Consider the following 13,016-nt stretch of genomic DNA (forward strand, 5'->3'; position numbering starts at 1 on the left):
TTACACCCTTTGGAAATTTGTCCTGTTCAAAAATAAAAGACCTGTGCCCAGTTTCATGAACATTCCTTAACATTAAGGAATTCCTTATTCTAAAATTCTCCATAGCAAAATGTAACAGGCTCCTTAACTTAAGATTTTCCCTTTAACTTCTGTAATGCTTTTCTGTGGAAAATTTTAAGTTTAGAAATTCCTTTAAAGATAAGGAATGTTCATGAAACAGGGCCCAGACAAAAATTCCTTAATGAAGTGTTAGGACATTGATCATCTCCTCCTGTGGTGACCAATGTCCACTTGTGTCCACTACAGACCTTATTTTTGGCCATTCATACTGTCCTCTGTGTCTATTATAAGGACTGGCCAGTCTCGATCTGGCCATCAGTGCTGACCTCTCCTCCAAGATAAAGATGATCATGTCTTTTGCCAGTCTCTGTCCATCAGTGCTGATCTCTCCTCCAAGATGAAAATGACCATGTCTCTGGCCAAGAAGATGACCATGTCTCTGGCCAGTCTTTTGCCATTATTGCTGGTCTTTCCTCTAAGATGAAGATGACCAGTGTCTCTGACAACCAATAGTTCACCCGCTTGACAATTTGACAGGATACATTTTACAATTTCCCCCTAATTAAAGCCGCAACACTTTTACATACTTCTCAATCTCAGCTGACTGGAGATTTACAACAGGCGTAAATAAACTGAGCGTGCTTGTAGACAAGGGAGATCACTCTCTTGCTCAGTCAGTGATTTATCAATGACATATGTTTGGTATTATCCCACCTGATTTCTATAAAGATCGTGGGGTGGAGGGATATATGAAATGGCATGTAAATAGCTTTGACCAGGATGTGTTTGTAATTACAGTAAATCATGAATATACTAAACTTCTGATATGGTACCAATGTTGCCAGGGGTTGTCGACATTCTCTAGTTTGGGAAATAAATTCAGAGTCATTTTGATTTGATAAGCCTGTGTTCCTAGCGTGATATATTTGGGAAAGGAGAAACATAAAGCCCTGTTTGTGATATAAACTAATTTGATAGCCATGCACACCATTAATATATGAGGTTTTCTGTCGTATCAGAAAATGTCTACAACCAATTTTCCATAAAAGTGATAAAATAATATACATCATAAAACTTCATTAGTGTTGATAAAGAATATAAACATAAATCTTTAATGTTTTTGAAAATAAATTTGTTTGTTAAAGAATCTCTATCTTACAATAAATCTTTGTATATTTCTTCTAAAATGTGGATCCTGTTAACGATATTCATCAATTATTTTTTGAGACTTTATCAATTTATATATAGTTAAACATGTTCATAACTCACAAGATAACAACAAATTTATGGTTATAATGTAGTAATTTTCATTCCTGTTAAGATTTGGTTGGATAAGTTAACATCCTATTAACAGCCAGGGTCAGTAAGTAAGTACATGCTTTAGATGACGGAGGAAAACTGGAGTACCCGGAGAAAAACCACCAACCTTTAGTCATGATCAGTATCTGGTATTACTGCCCCACATGGTATTCGAACTTGTGACCCAGAGGTTGAGGGTTTGTGGTAATATGTCAGGACATCTTAACCACTCAGTTACTTCATTTACATTAGATCTTATAAAAGATATTCGTAGTGTATTTATAATGAATTAGGCATATATCATCAAGGTAATTCTATTCGTCCCCATAGATTCATTATAACTGTGTTTTACTTTAAGATTCCATTTAGAATTCGGCCACTCACAATTTTTTCGCTCAAGAAACTGATTTGGATTGATAAATGTCTATGTTTTGTTAAGGGGAATTGTCTGCCTTTGTATTTCCAGCCATTTTCCCAAGTTGTATCCCTTTTATACCCCATCCCCGGCCTTTAATGTCAACTTTACGCTGTAAACAAAATGAAAATATGTCTTTAAATAGACACAAGCAGACACAGTACTGTTTCCTTATCGGAATTCCAAAATGAATTATAGTATAGAGACGGAGCATCATTCAAACTGATAACACTAACCCACCAAAACACTAGCTGTTGAAATTGTCACTGCTCCACAATTTGTAATGACGTCTGCCGATGATGCTGTTTCGAAACCAATGATATATATCACATGAAACAAAGCTTGTGAAACAGGTCTACTGAATTTGTGTTTGAAAATTCAATATGTAGAGCCGTTATCTTCAGTTTTTATCAACCAAGTCAACAGGACACATTGAGAAGATGAATTTTGGTGGCGATGTAATAAAGAGCGGAGAAATCACTGTCTAACCCCTTTTTGTTGGGAGGAACTCAAACGTGGTGTTGGAGAAGCGTTATTCTACACCACATACATCACTCCAAACATTACCGTTACAATCGACAATAACTGGAGATTTTTTACTCTACTTCTTGGCCAGATAAAGCTATCAATCTGAAGTGATAAGATTTGAGCTTGGTGAATATTTACTATGTATATTAAAGAGTTGACAGCAAGATAGGGGATGGTAACAGTGAAGAACTGACAAGACTGATAGGGGAAAAATATAAGAAAAATGCGTGTCAGGGTGGGAGGGCACTAAAGGAGAGAAGTTACAAAGGAAGCTGAGAGGATAGTGACAGGAGGTAAAGTGCAGGATCATTTCTGGGTCTTTTTTTTGAGGAGGGGAGGGGGAGATGCTAAGCGAAGGAGGGGAGGGGGAGGGCAAATGTATACAAACAGAATTGACGTTGACAGGGCAGCGACAGAAGAAAATGTGCAGAGTAATTTTATGTCCTTATAGTATTACCTATGTAATTGTCCAAAAGCATAATGTTGCATTTCATATGTCCGTGAGGAAAATGAGTTTTTTAGGATATTAAGAAAAGAATTTATATTTTTATCCCATAAAACCTACAAGAAAGTTTAGGGGGATGGCCATGGTAACCAGGTCACTATACACAGGTTTTGTATAATGGACGTTATAATTTAGACATATCAAAGAAACACAATTTAACAAAGGATGGCAATTTATTGACTCGTGCCCTTCTGGGGACTTAAACTCATGATCTACAGCACCCAACCATCTAGCCAAACATACCTGCACCTTTTACCACTGCGCCACATCCATGTCCATTAAAAGTCATTATATTTGGATCAGTTTTGTTCAAACTGTTCAGATTGTTGATCAAATACTTCAGTAATAGTAACCATGGAAACATACTGAAGAAACATTTGATTGCCATTGTCTCCATTAAGGGGTAGAGGGTTAGTTAGCCATTGGTGTACCTGGTAGTTTATTTTGGTGGTGGTGGTGGTGGGAGATGGCAATACAGAGAGAGAGGAAAGGTTATGAAAGGACTATACATTGTCTGGTCGTAATCCCATATAAAAAGTAGAAATAGTTGAAGAAAATATTGAAAATGAATCTTAAAAAGAAATAAGGTCTTTTGGGAGAAAAAGTCAAAGGAAACTTTGATGAAAAAAAATACATTAACAATTCCCTTTTATCTGAAGAAATTTGACCAAGAAAAATCAATAGGGGTAAAATGGTGGAGGGTGTACAAGGGATTGTCAATGGAAAACCCAGCTTGGAATTTAAAGTGGCATAAAAGATGGAAACTACCAGCAGAGATGGTTTAAAGATGGGGACAACCCGGAACAGGCGAGGGGTGCCATTTTTCACTCCAATGGTGCACCACTCCAACAGTTCTGAGTAATTGTCCCACATTCCTGTATAACACCAGCCTCGGTCTTTATCAGACAGTTTGAGTGGTTTCATGGCATATTTGTACTCCATTAGTAAAAGTGAATCTTCCAGGCCGCTTCACACCTGTTTTGGTGCTGCCAATGATTCGGTTGGTTTGATCTTGCAGAACTACCTTTTTGTGGATTTCCTTTCGGAAGAAAGAGATACATTTCAAGGCAACATGTGCGAGAAGTTTTGTTGATTTTAACCTGAAAACCATCAAATGATTTTAGCAGGAAAAACGATCATGAGGCTGTAACGATGTGTCATCAGCGACTAAAAAGACCGTCTGCTCTCTGCTTAGCAGCGTGCGAGCAAGTCATGGTACAAGTGCTGAAGATTATTTTGAAAACAGAAGTATTTTTTGTATGTTTTTTACGTTGGTTTAATTGCTGCGGCTTCCGCCCTTAGATATATTGCTAGTATACCATCTGTCTACTGCAGTACCTTGGAAACTGCAATATTACACGCTACTTAAAATTTTAATGCCGAAATGCAATTAATTAGCCCCAGGGTGCTTTCAGATGCATAGTTTGGCCCTTAAGAGGGAATTCTGTGCAGCAACAGCCTTGAAAGAGGGATACAGTCTGCGTTGAATCTGTTCGTTAATTACACAACATGTTATATACATTGGATAAGTTTATAAGCCTCCTAATCGCTATTTTTAGTCTGGGCTGCGATGGATTTAATTAACACTTGTTTGCATGGCGTTATTTTTTATGCGGGTTACTGGAATGACATTTATATGGTTTTTCTTAACATCAAAAGGCATCATCAGCCGATTTAGGCCAGTAGGAGATTGGTGTTCAGTTTTCAATGGTGCTTAACGATTGGCAGACAGTCGTGCTTAAGACTATCCAATAAATAATCTTTCGTTGTAATCATGCATGTTTCAGAAACCTTTTTAAACCAACCTTAAAAGCCAAGCTAAAAATTCATTTGTTGGGTTTTCGAGGTCTTCTTCTCCATCGTCGGAAACTCATTGAGTCATCGTTCTATCTCCATTGCTTGTCATAAAACAAATGATCAAGCGGTGACTCGTAGGTTTCTGTCTATGCTTCTTCTTATTTCACTAGTTGAATAGCCTGTCAGCATTTCTTTGTTTATCTCTCAATGATTTTGTCAGAATTTAGTTGTTTTTTTTTAAAACATTGTTGAATATTTTAAAAAAAAATTGCAATATATTGAGCTCTCTAGGATCAGAAAGAAACATCTGTCGGACCTATTTATGGAGTATTTTATTACATTTAAAAGTCCTATTTATGAATGAAGAGGACTAATACATTAGAATTCTGTGTTAAATGTAATTAAATTTGTATGTAGTATTACATACGAGATAGATGTTGCCGATATGGACATGGCTATTCCATTAGTGTAATGTACTACCATATATACCATTTAGATTTAGGTACATTTGCTAGTTAATTGATAACTACCTATAAACTTCGTTAGGATAATTTCCTATATTGGTACAGTCTCCAGTGAACACAGGGAGGATAAATTTCCTTGAACTTGTTTAATTAAACTACAGTTGAATCTCATTAAAACCATTTGGTTATGGAAACCCTTGAAATGAGTACTAACTCTACTTATACTTAACTATACTTATGTCTATATTACATTTCATTTTAAGTACAACATGGTTTTCAAACATCACAATTCAAAATAACAAAGTTTGACTTAAAATTGAATCTATATACAGCACTCAGACTCAAGTATTATCAAGGGAGATAATTCTGTATTGCACACAAAGAGCCATGCATATTTGCTTTCCATTGCTTTATATTAAGAAGTGTATTAAATGGAAAGTGATTGTTGAAAACATTTTCTCATTCTTGAATATTTTAATTTTATTTTTTCATCTTCATTTTTTCTGTTTGGAATACGTTACAGAATTAAAAGAAAAGAGGTTTCTGTAATAAAGTGTTTCTAGGATTATGAAATTACAATCTTTTCTGAATCGACAATTTTATATAAAGGAACTGAAGACAATAGTTATATTCTCTTTTTTTATTATTCCCATTAGCCTTTCTGAGTCTTCCATGAGTAAAGTCATATCAGTCGAGGTAGACTGGCCAAAATATCATCTCCGAATAACTCTACTCTTTGTTTATTGGCTCATCAGGAAATCCTGCCGACAAACAAAACAATAAAATATTTGTTTATGTTATCCGAGATTGGCTGGAGACTGGTCAGTCTCTGTGTGTCTCTGGACATTACACTAATGGTCAGTTATGTGGAGCAGATCTTTGGGTATGGCTGGAGATGTATCACTGACCATTAGCTGATGGTCAGTTTGTACTCCCAATTAGCTTGGCAGGATGCAGCCTCATGCCCAATCTATTTATAACCTGTCTGGTCAATTATGTAAGGTTGGGATGGTCATGCAGCTGTCAGGTTCAGACCACTGGTAGAATTATCTAGAATTATAATGTCTAGTCACTTTAGGTTATAACTGACCTTATGAGGTGACCAGCTGTCAGGTGTCCAGGGTGTCCTTAATCAGACCCCCCCCCCCTCTTCAGGAACTCTGGGTTCATAAAGGTAGGGTAAACTCCATCGACCACCATCTCTAGAATATTAGAATAATCATCAGTTTTACCTATGAATGATTCTAGCCTTATATTAATATAATATTGTATCGGTCTGATGGAAACTTGCTTAGGGGCAGATAATCTAGGGGAGATAATTGTTTGCAGCAGCTTGGGGTCTTATTCTTGTTCGTTGTTTATAGCCGAGATTTAGGTTACAACCTTTTCTCGACCCAACAGGGCTTAGTTTTTAAACTGAGGGGGGATAGTCTACTATTAAAATCCTATGTATTGAATGTACAGGATGAAAGTGGTTTGTTTTTGGAGATCCTTAAATTACCATTGCTGTTAAAAGAAATAAAACTGAATCTAACATAAGACCTCCACTGTTCAATACTAAGAAATTCCTACTGACCACTGTCCAGACTATACAGACTGACCTGAGTGTCATGTCCACTATAGATTGACCAATGTCCAGACTAAATAGATTTACCAGACTAAAGACATGACCAGTGACCAGACTATAGGTTGACCAATGTCAAGACTGAATAAACTGACCATACTACAGACTTGACCAGTGTCCAGACTACAGACTGACCAATACACCATAGAACCCTAATGACTATGGCTGCCCTCACAGACATCACAGAGTCTGGTGTCCAGTTACTTGGCCATCTACACTTCATTAAAGGAATCTACTTATACTGTTAATTAGGTCAGATAGTAATTGGACATCTGCTTATGACCTAACCCTTCCATCCCAATGGTCAAACTGCACTAGTCAGATTGGTGGTCTGAGTAATGGGACAGAGTAGAAATGGATCCAAATGACTTCCTTAGAGATCTGAGGCCATGATGGTTCGATATTCACAATGTGGGTAGTTAGTTGTTAAAAGCGATTTCTGTATGCAGTACAGAATTGAATTCTTAACTTATGTATAGTAATATAAATATGACAAACAAATTATATAAAGCAATAATGGTCATATGCTATGGCCTCTTCAATTTGAATTAAGAAAGATTTTATCAGTACTGTTGTAAGAAAATTTTTAGCCATACCATAATTTCAAAATCTTGATTAAAGTTGATCTTTAAGAAACTTGCTGTATACTTAGTATTACTTACATACGGTACAGCTGATGTACACTGCAGAGAACTACTGACCTTGAGGGTATTCATGTTTCTTTTCATCACCTTTGACTTTCCTTAATTGTGAAGCCTAAAGGCATCTTTCATGTTAATTTGTTTAAATTAAATCATATTTAATGAGTCTTTTTATTGCAACATTTCAAAGCTTAAGAATGTTAATTAAATGTTTTCATTTTTTGACTGCCACAATTTGATGAAAGGTAAACATGTATCATAGATAAATGTTTGCCCAAAATCTACAAAAGTTGTCAATATCTGAGTGAAATAAACATATGTTGTGAGTTACACGTCAGTCATCAGTCACTTAATGATAGACATAAACGTTGATTTCGGGTGTCAACACATGGCCATAACAAGCTTTGAGTACAGAGCGAGGCAGCTCGGTTTATCGTCATGTTTTTTGGGATGGTAAAAAAAGACATTAAAAATACCTTAAAAATAGGTTTGAAAAAGACCAGCCTGATTAACATGACATGGATAAGGGTATTAGTGGACTGGATTGGCAGGAACTGTGTGTGGGAGTTTTTTCCCCTTTTACTTTCCCACTAGGGGGCCTTTTTATTCTGCCTTTATCTCATGGTCCGACTGATTATCATCAGCTCCCTAGGGGCCCAGGAGTGGAAGCCTTGCTGCGGCACATGTTTAGGGACTTACTCAATAGGGCAAGCTGCCTTTCTCTGGCCTTAGTTTTTATTCCCTGGCCTCGGTTTTGATTACAAGACCTCTGCTGTTTTGAAATGTTGATGCGTATCAGATTTTTTATTCCTTGAAAAAGGAGAAACTTTACGAAAAAAAACGTGGCTTTTGGAATATATGAAGTTGACTGTTCATATGATAACGTGATTAACTTCGTTTGATACTGAAGATGATTTTTATTGTGATCTAAACTGTTTTTTTACAATTTTTGTGGCCCCCTTTGGTCTGGGATATTGATAGGATAGATCTTCTTTAGATAGATTATTGTTCATCGGATGCTTCAGCCAATCAAAAGTGCTTCGTCAATCTGACTCGGTACCAAAATATACCGTACCAATGAAACAGTTTATACGGACGAACAACTCAATTACAACTATTTCATTGATTAAGTTTTGATCAAGAAGGCAGGAGAGTCGGAACAGAGCGAAAAGAATCAGTGTTAGCGATCTAGATTATCATCCTATTTCACTGAGTACATGAGGTTCAGAATCAAATTAGCTGCCTAGATTTACAGGCAATACCATGCTTGAGTTGCTGATGAAAACTTCGCGTTGGAAGGTCACAAAGAGAAGCAAAGCGACTGGAGTTAATCGTAAGACAGACGGATTATGTGATTGGTCGATAATACTGCTCTAAATGAATACTGTATTTGGAGCCGTGTTCACTGCATCTTTTGCTTTGTTTTTTTGACAGGAATTGCTCCGAGTGCCCCTCTCAGTCTAAAGGATATCATTTCCCCATGACAGAGTGAGTTGCCTTTGACACGGATGTGAGTAAACCAAGTATGCCCTCCGAAACTGGCTCAAGTATAGTGGGCGGATCAAGAACCCAGTACTGAGGCGTCAGAAGACATAGTTTACAATGATATAACAAAGAACCCAGGGAAGTGTCTGTATATTGTATACATTCTGTGATTTGACTTGGATTTTAAAACTCTGTACTTAATTCATCAACATTGACAAGGACTACAAACAAGAGACATTATAGGTAAGTTTATGCTTATTATATAATTGTTTTGTGTGTATGTGGGGGTGGCTTAGTGGTTAAGGTGTGTGACATTTGTCACTTGTGCTACTTTTCTAAACCTATGTGATATTTAATGTAGGGTAGTTGAATAGCATATACATTTATATGCAGATGGCTTTACGACCAAAACTTATAATATAATTACTGAAAACTTAAATAAAAAAAAAAATGATCGAGGAATATCTCACAAATTATGAAAACAACAAAAATGTTAAAGATATTAAGAAGCGTTCCTTATATGAGTAGAATTTGACCGATATTTTATAAATTTTGACATGCTATGATAGTGATCTGTGTCAAAAACACCAATTAAATCATGAACTCTGATCTTTGGTAAAGGTCAACAACTAAACATTGACACAAAATTGGCGTTGTATGAATTATTGGGTTAAATTGATGTATTGTATCTCTGATAGAGCTATCAGAACGATAATGGTATTGTTCTCTAAGTTACTCTAACATATAAATCCATTACATGTATGGAAATTTAGAAATGCTCCTAGAACCATTCGTCCAGTGCAGTCTGATTGGAAATAATGTTACATGCACACCACAATTTTATGCATTTTGTACATGATTGCATTTTCACAAAGAGAAATTTCACTAATACATGTATTCACAGTACATCTCTATGATAACTTGCAAATGCCTTGCATCAAAATATCCAGAATTTTGGGAATTTTATATAAATTTGTCACCATTATTGTGACATTTAAAATGTGTTATGGTTGATTTTGTGAATGTGGTCACTTCATTTTTATGAAGTTATTTGATGATTTTTTTTCTGATTTAATTGATGGAGGTATTACCTATGATTTGATGCATATAATGTGACTGTGTGGGATGTGCCGTTTGGTATCTTTGATGGTATGCTTCAGATAGCTAGCACTATAAAAAGGACAAAAATCACACTATCACATGAAGACATGACATGGATATACCACAGCCTCCCAAAATATACAGACTAAGACATTGAAGCATGCTACACATTGTATACAGTGGTCTGTAGGCGCCATCCTTAAATGACCCTAGCTGGTAATAGGGCATTAAGCCTTTAATCAATCAACCATTGATATTGCCTTTGACCATGAAAATGCTGACTGATAAATATTTTACCTTCAGCTGAGGAAGGCTGGAGTTTCCTCGACTTGTTTGTACCTGTGATTTAGTTGATGAGGCTATTTTAGAACATTGTACATTTCCTCGTCTGATATATAACCATAGTAACACTGGGGTAGAAGGTAGGGGGGACATGACTTGCCCCTGTGGTCCACTTAGCGTTGGCCTAAATGATGGATGGCAAACTACACAGGGTGTAAGTTCCACCAAATGTCAGCCTCTCAGACACAGTAGGCTGCGGATTTCCCCAATATAAAGAAGGCTGACTTGGATCCCAGAAATACGATCCCAGTGTCATTTGGTCGTGAATGGCCTCATCAATTTATATAAACTTTTTGTATTTAAGCTAGATGTACAAATTCCTAGTGTTTGCTTACAACCTGACATTGATTCATGGTCCTTAACCATGTTTTTTTATTCGAAGGGATTTACTTGTAGTTTCAGTGAAAATGATATAAAATACCTTTGTTTTTTATTTAGCTTTCTATAAGACAAGTAGACTGGTCACCAGATCCTTATAGTTTTTGTGTACAAATATTTCTCAACTGAATTCTAATGCTAGTTTACATTCCTGGTTTGAAATTCTAGAATAATACATGGTTGAGACCAAAAATTTAAAGCTTAATTTTATTGTTATCTTAAAGATAGAGAGAACCATTACATTTGACAATCTGGATGCATAATGTGACCAAAAAATCATTATATAAAGTCAAAAATCCTAAGTTAATATTCTCATTTGTGTGGTGAAAATAATTTTGAAATCTCCGATGCATTGCATACATAAGAAAACCAAAGACATTTTCCCCTGTTCTAGACAACAGGTCTATGAGTAAGGGCGACCCCAGTTGATATATGTCAAGAGACTTGACCTTTGACATTGACCCTGTCTGACCCCATGGATCGAGAAGGATTTTTTTATACTCCTACGTGCCATTTGATATGTCGAATCCATTTCATCACTAGATGTTACCATTATGGGATATAGGACCAGATTCTGACATGTTTCTTGATAACCACATAGAGCTTTACATCTTAGTTTATGTTTATATTTTAGAGTGACCACGGTGGGGAATGGTCATTTGTTGGACTGACATGGTCAAAATGACCTCTGAATAAAGACCACATAGGGCTTCTTATCATATCTTCTGCAGTAAAATCCCTGACATGAATGTTTATTTATTTGTAATAAATGTTGAATTTCTGTAAATGTATGGTCAATTAAATGAAGGATGGTGCAGATCGCCAAAGTACAGCTGTTATTTTCCCTACAGAATTAATTTATTGAATTTCAGATATGCATCTTAATTATTAATTTTGTGATCAAGCTTTAGAATTTGAAAGTTTTTGATTGGTATCTGAAAAAACATGCTAGGAGTGTCTTAAATTATCACTATAAGTTCCTCATTAAAAACCTCTCGCCAAATAAAAACAAATTTTATTGCAAATAAAAAAATAAAAATATATGTGATTGTGCTTTACAGATACCATTCAAGGCAGACATGTTGGTTTGTAAGGGTATCGCTGTAGTTATCAGCCAAACGATCGTGACAGGATCTGATTAGCAAATTCAATAATTTGGTCGGAGGTGGAGACGATACCTAGACCCTAGTCTATGATGGTGTCAGATTGGTACGGCCACAGATCAGACTTAACCATTAATATAGAGACAAAACCCTATCATTATCATCATCTATCTATTATTATCCTCCTCTACTGTTACAAATAGCTCTCCTATGTCACGACAAAATGCTTAGCATCGCTCTGATACACATCTGGTCGCTATAACTAGGAGAGATGACTGGGGTCAGGGATATCTCTGTTAGGTGTCAGATTGAACAGAGAGTTAAATCCCCTGGGTCAGGTTTCCTGTCATACTTTATAAAACATTCCGAGTTGGATAGATGACATGTGTAACAGATGTTTTACGAACCCTGTGTCTACCTGTGTTTTTTGTCCCCGAACACTTAAGGAGCTGTTTACATGATAAGCCTTCCTCACTACATAATGTCTGTACATAAATCTCCATGTTATAAGTTAAGTAGTCACAAGATGACACTCAAATGTATGATTTCAGCAAAATTCCATTTCCTGAGTTGTATACAAGTTTACTTAGAAACAATTAAAAGGAGTTTGAGACTGATTCATATGTTATTGGGTTTTTCTTTTCTTAATTTTGCTCTGAAAAAATCTAAAGGAAATACTTTGTTTGATATAAAAATAAATAAATGAAAAATAACGTATTCTATATAATTTCCTTTGTACATTTAAGTATTACATCACCATAAATGTAATAAGCCTTTGTGTATTGCTCAGTTAGGTAATCACCAGCTACTACATGGACATTTTGAGTCAAAAATGACCTTGAAAGGTCACAAGACAAAAACAGAATTATCAATAACCGATAGTAATGGTTTTATTATTCTTAAATCTCATTGACACAAGTAATTTCATGTCTGGTGTGTAAAAACATTTGGTCGATATGGACAAGTGGATGGAACAAAAATGGAAACTGGTCTGTCAGAACTGATTATGTATGTTATGAGAAGCATGTGGCTGAGTGAAACAGCTTCATCACCATTATCGGCCACTTATCAGTAAGTCATAGGCACCTGTGCCTGCAGAAATCTTAAAATTTAAAAATTAGGAAGGATGTACCGAGGTATGTATGTAGCTAAATACCCCTTCTATCTCCCAGTCTACATCAGAGAATTTCACCAGAATTACCTCTGATAAGTTATTAGTCAACCAACGTAATCATTTCTCAAATTTAAGGGAGATAGGGCCGACTCCGTAGCTT

The 13,016-nt window shown here is 36.0% G+C and overlaps 1 protein-coding gene across 1 annotated transcript in view; it reads left to right on the forward strand.

Moving 5' to 3' along the window:
* LOC138335949 (plexin-B-like) overlaps window positions 1-13,016 on the forward strand; it is a 169,364-nt gene that overhangs the window by 16,892 nt on the left and 139,456 nt on the right. Inside the window, exon 2 of the mRNA XM_069285155.1 lies at window positions 8,768-9,061. The gene's annotated coding sequence lies outside the window, so the exon portion shown is untranslated. The remainder of the gene's footprint in view (window positions 1-8,767; window positions 9,062-13,016) is intronic.

The sequence above is a fragment of the Argopecten irradians genome, chromosome 12, assembly GCF_041381155.1.
Source record: "Argopecten irradians isolate NY chromosome 12, Ai_NY, whole genome shotgun sequence".
NCBI classification, from domain to species: domain Eukaryota; kingdom Metazoa; phylum Mollusca; class Bivalvia; order Pectinida; family Pectinidae; genus Argopecten; species Argopecten irradians.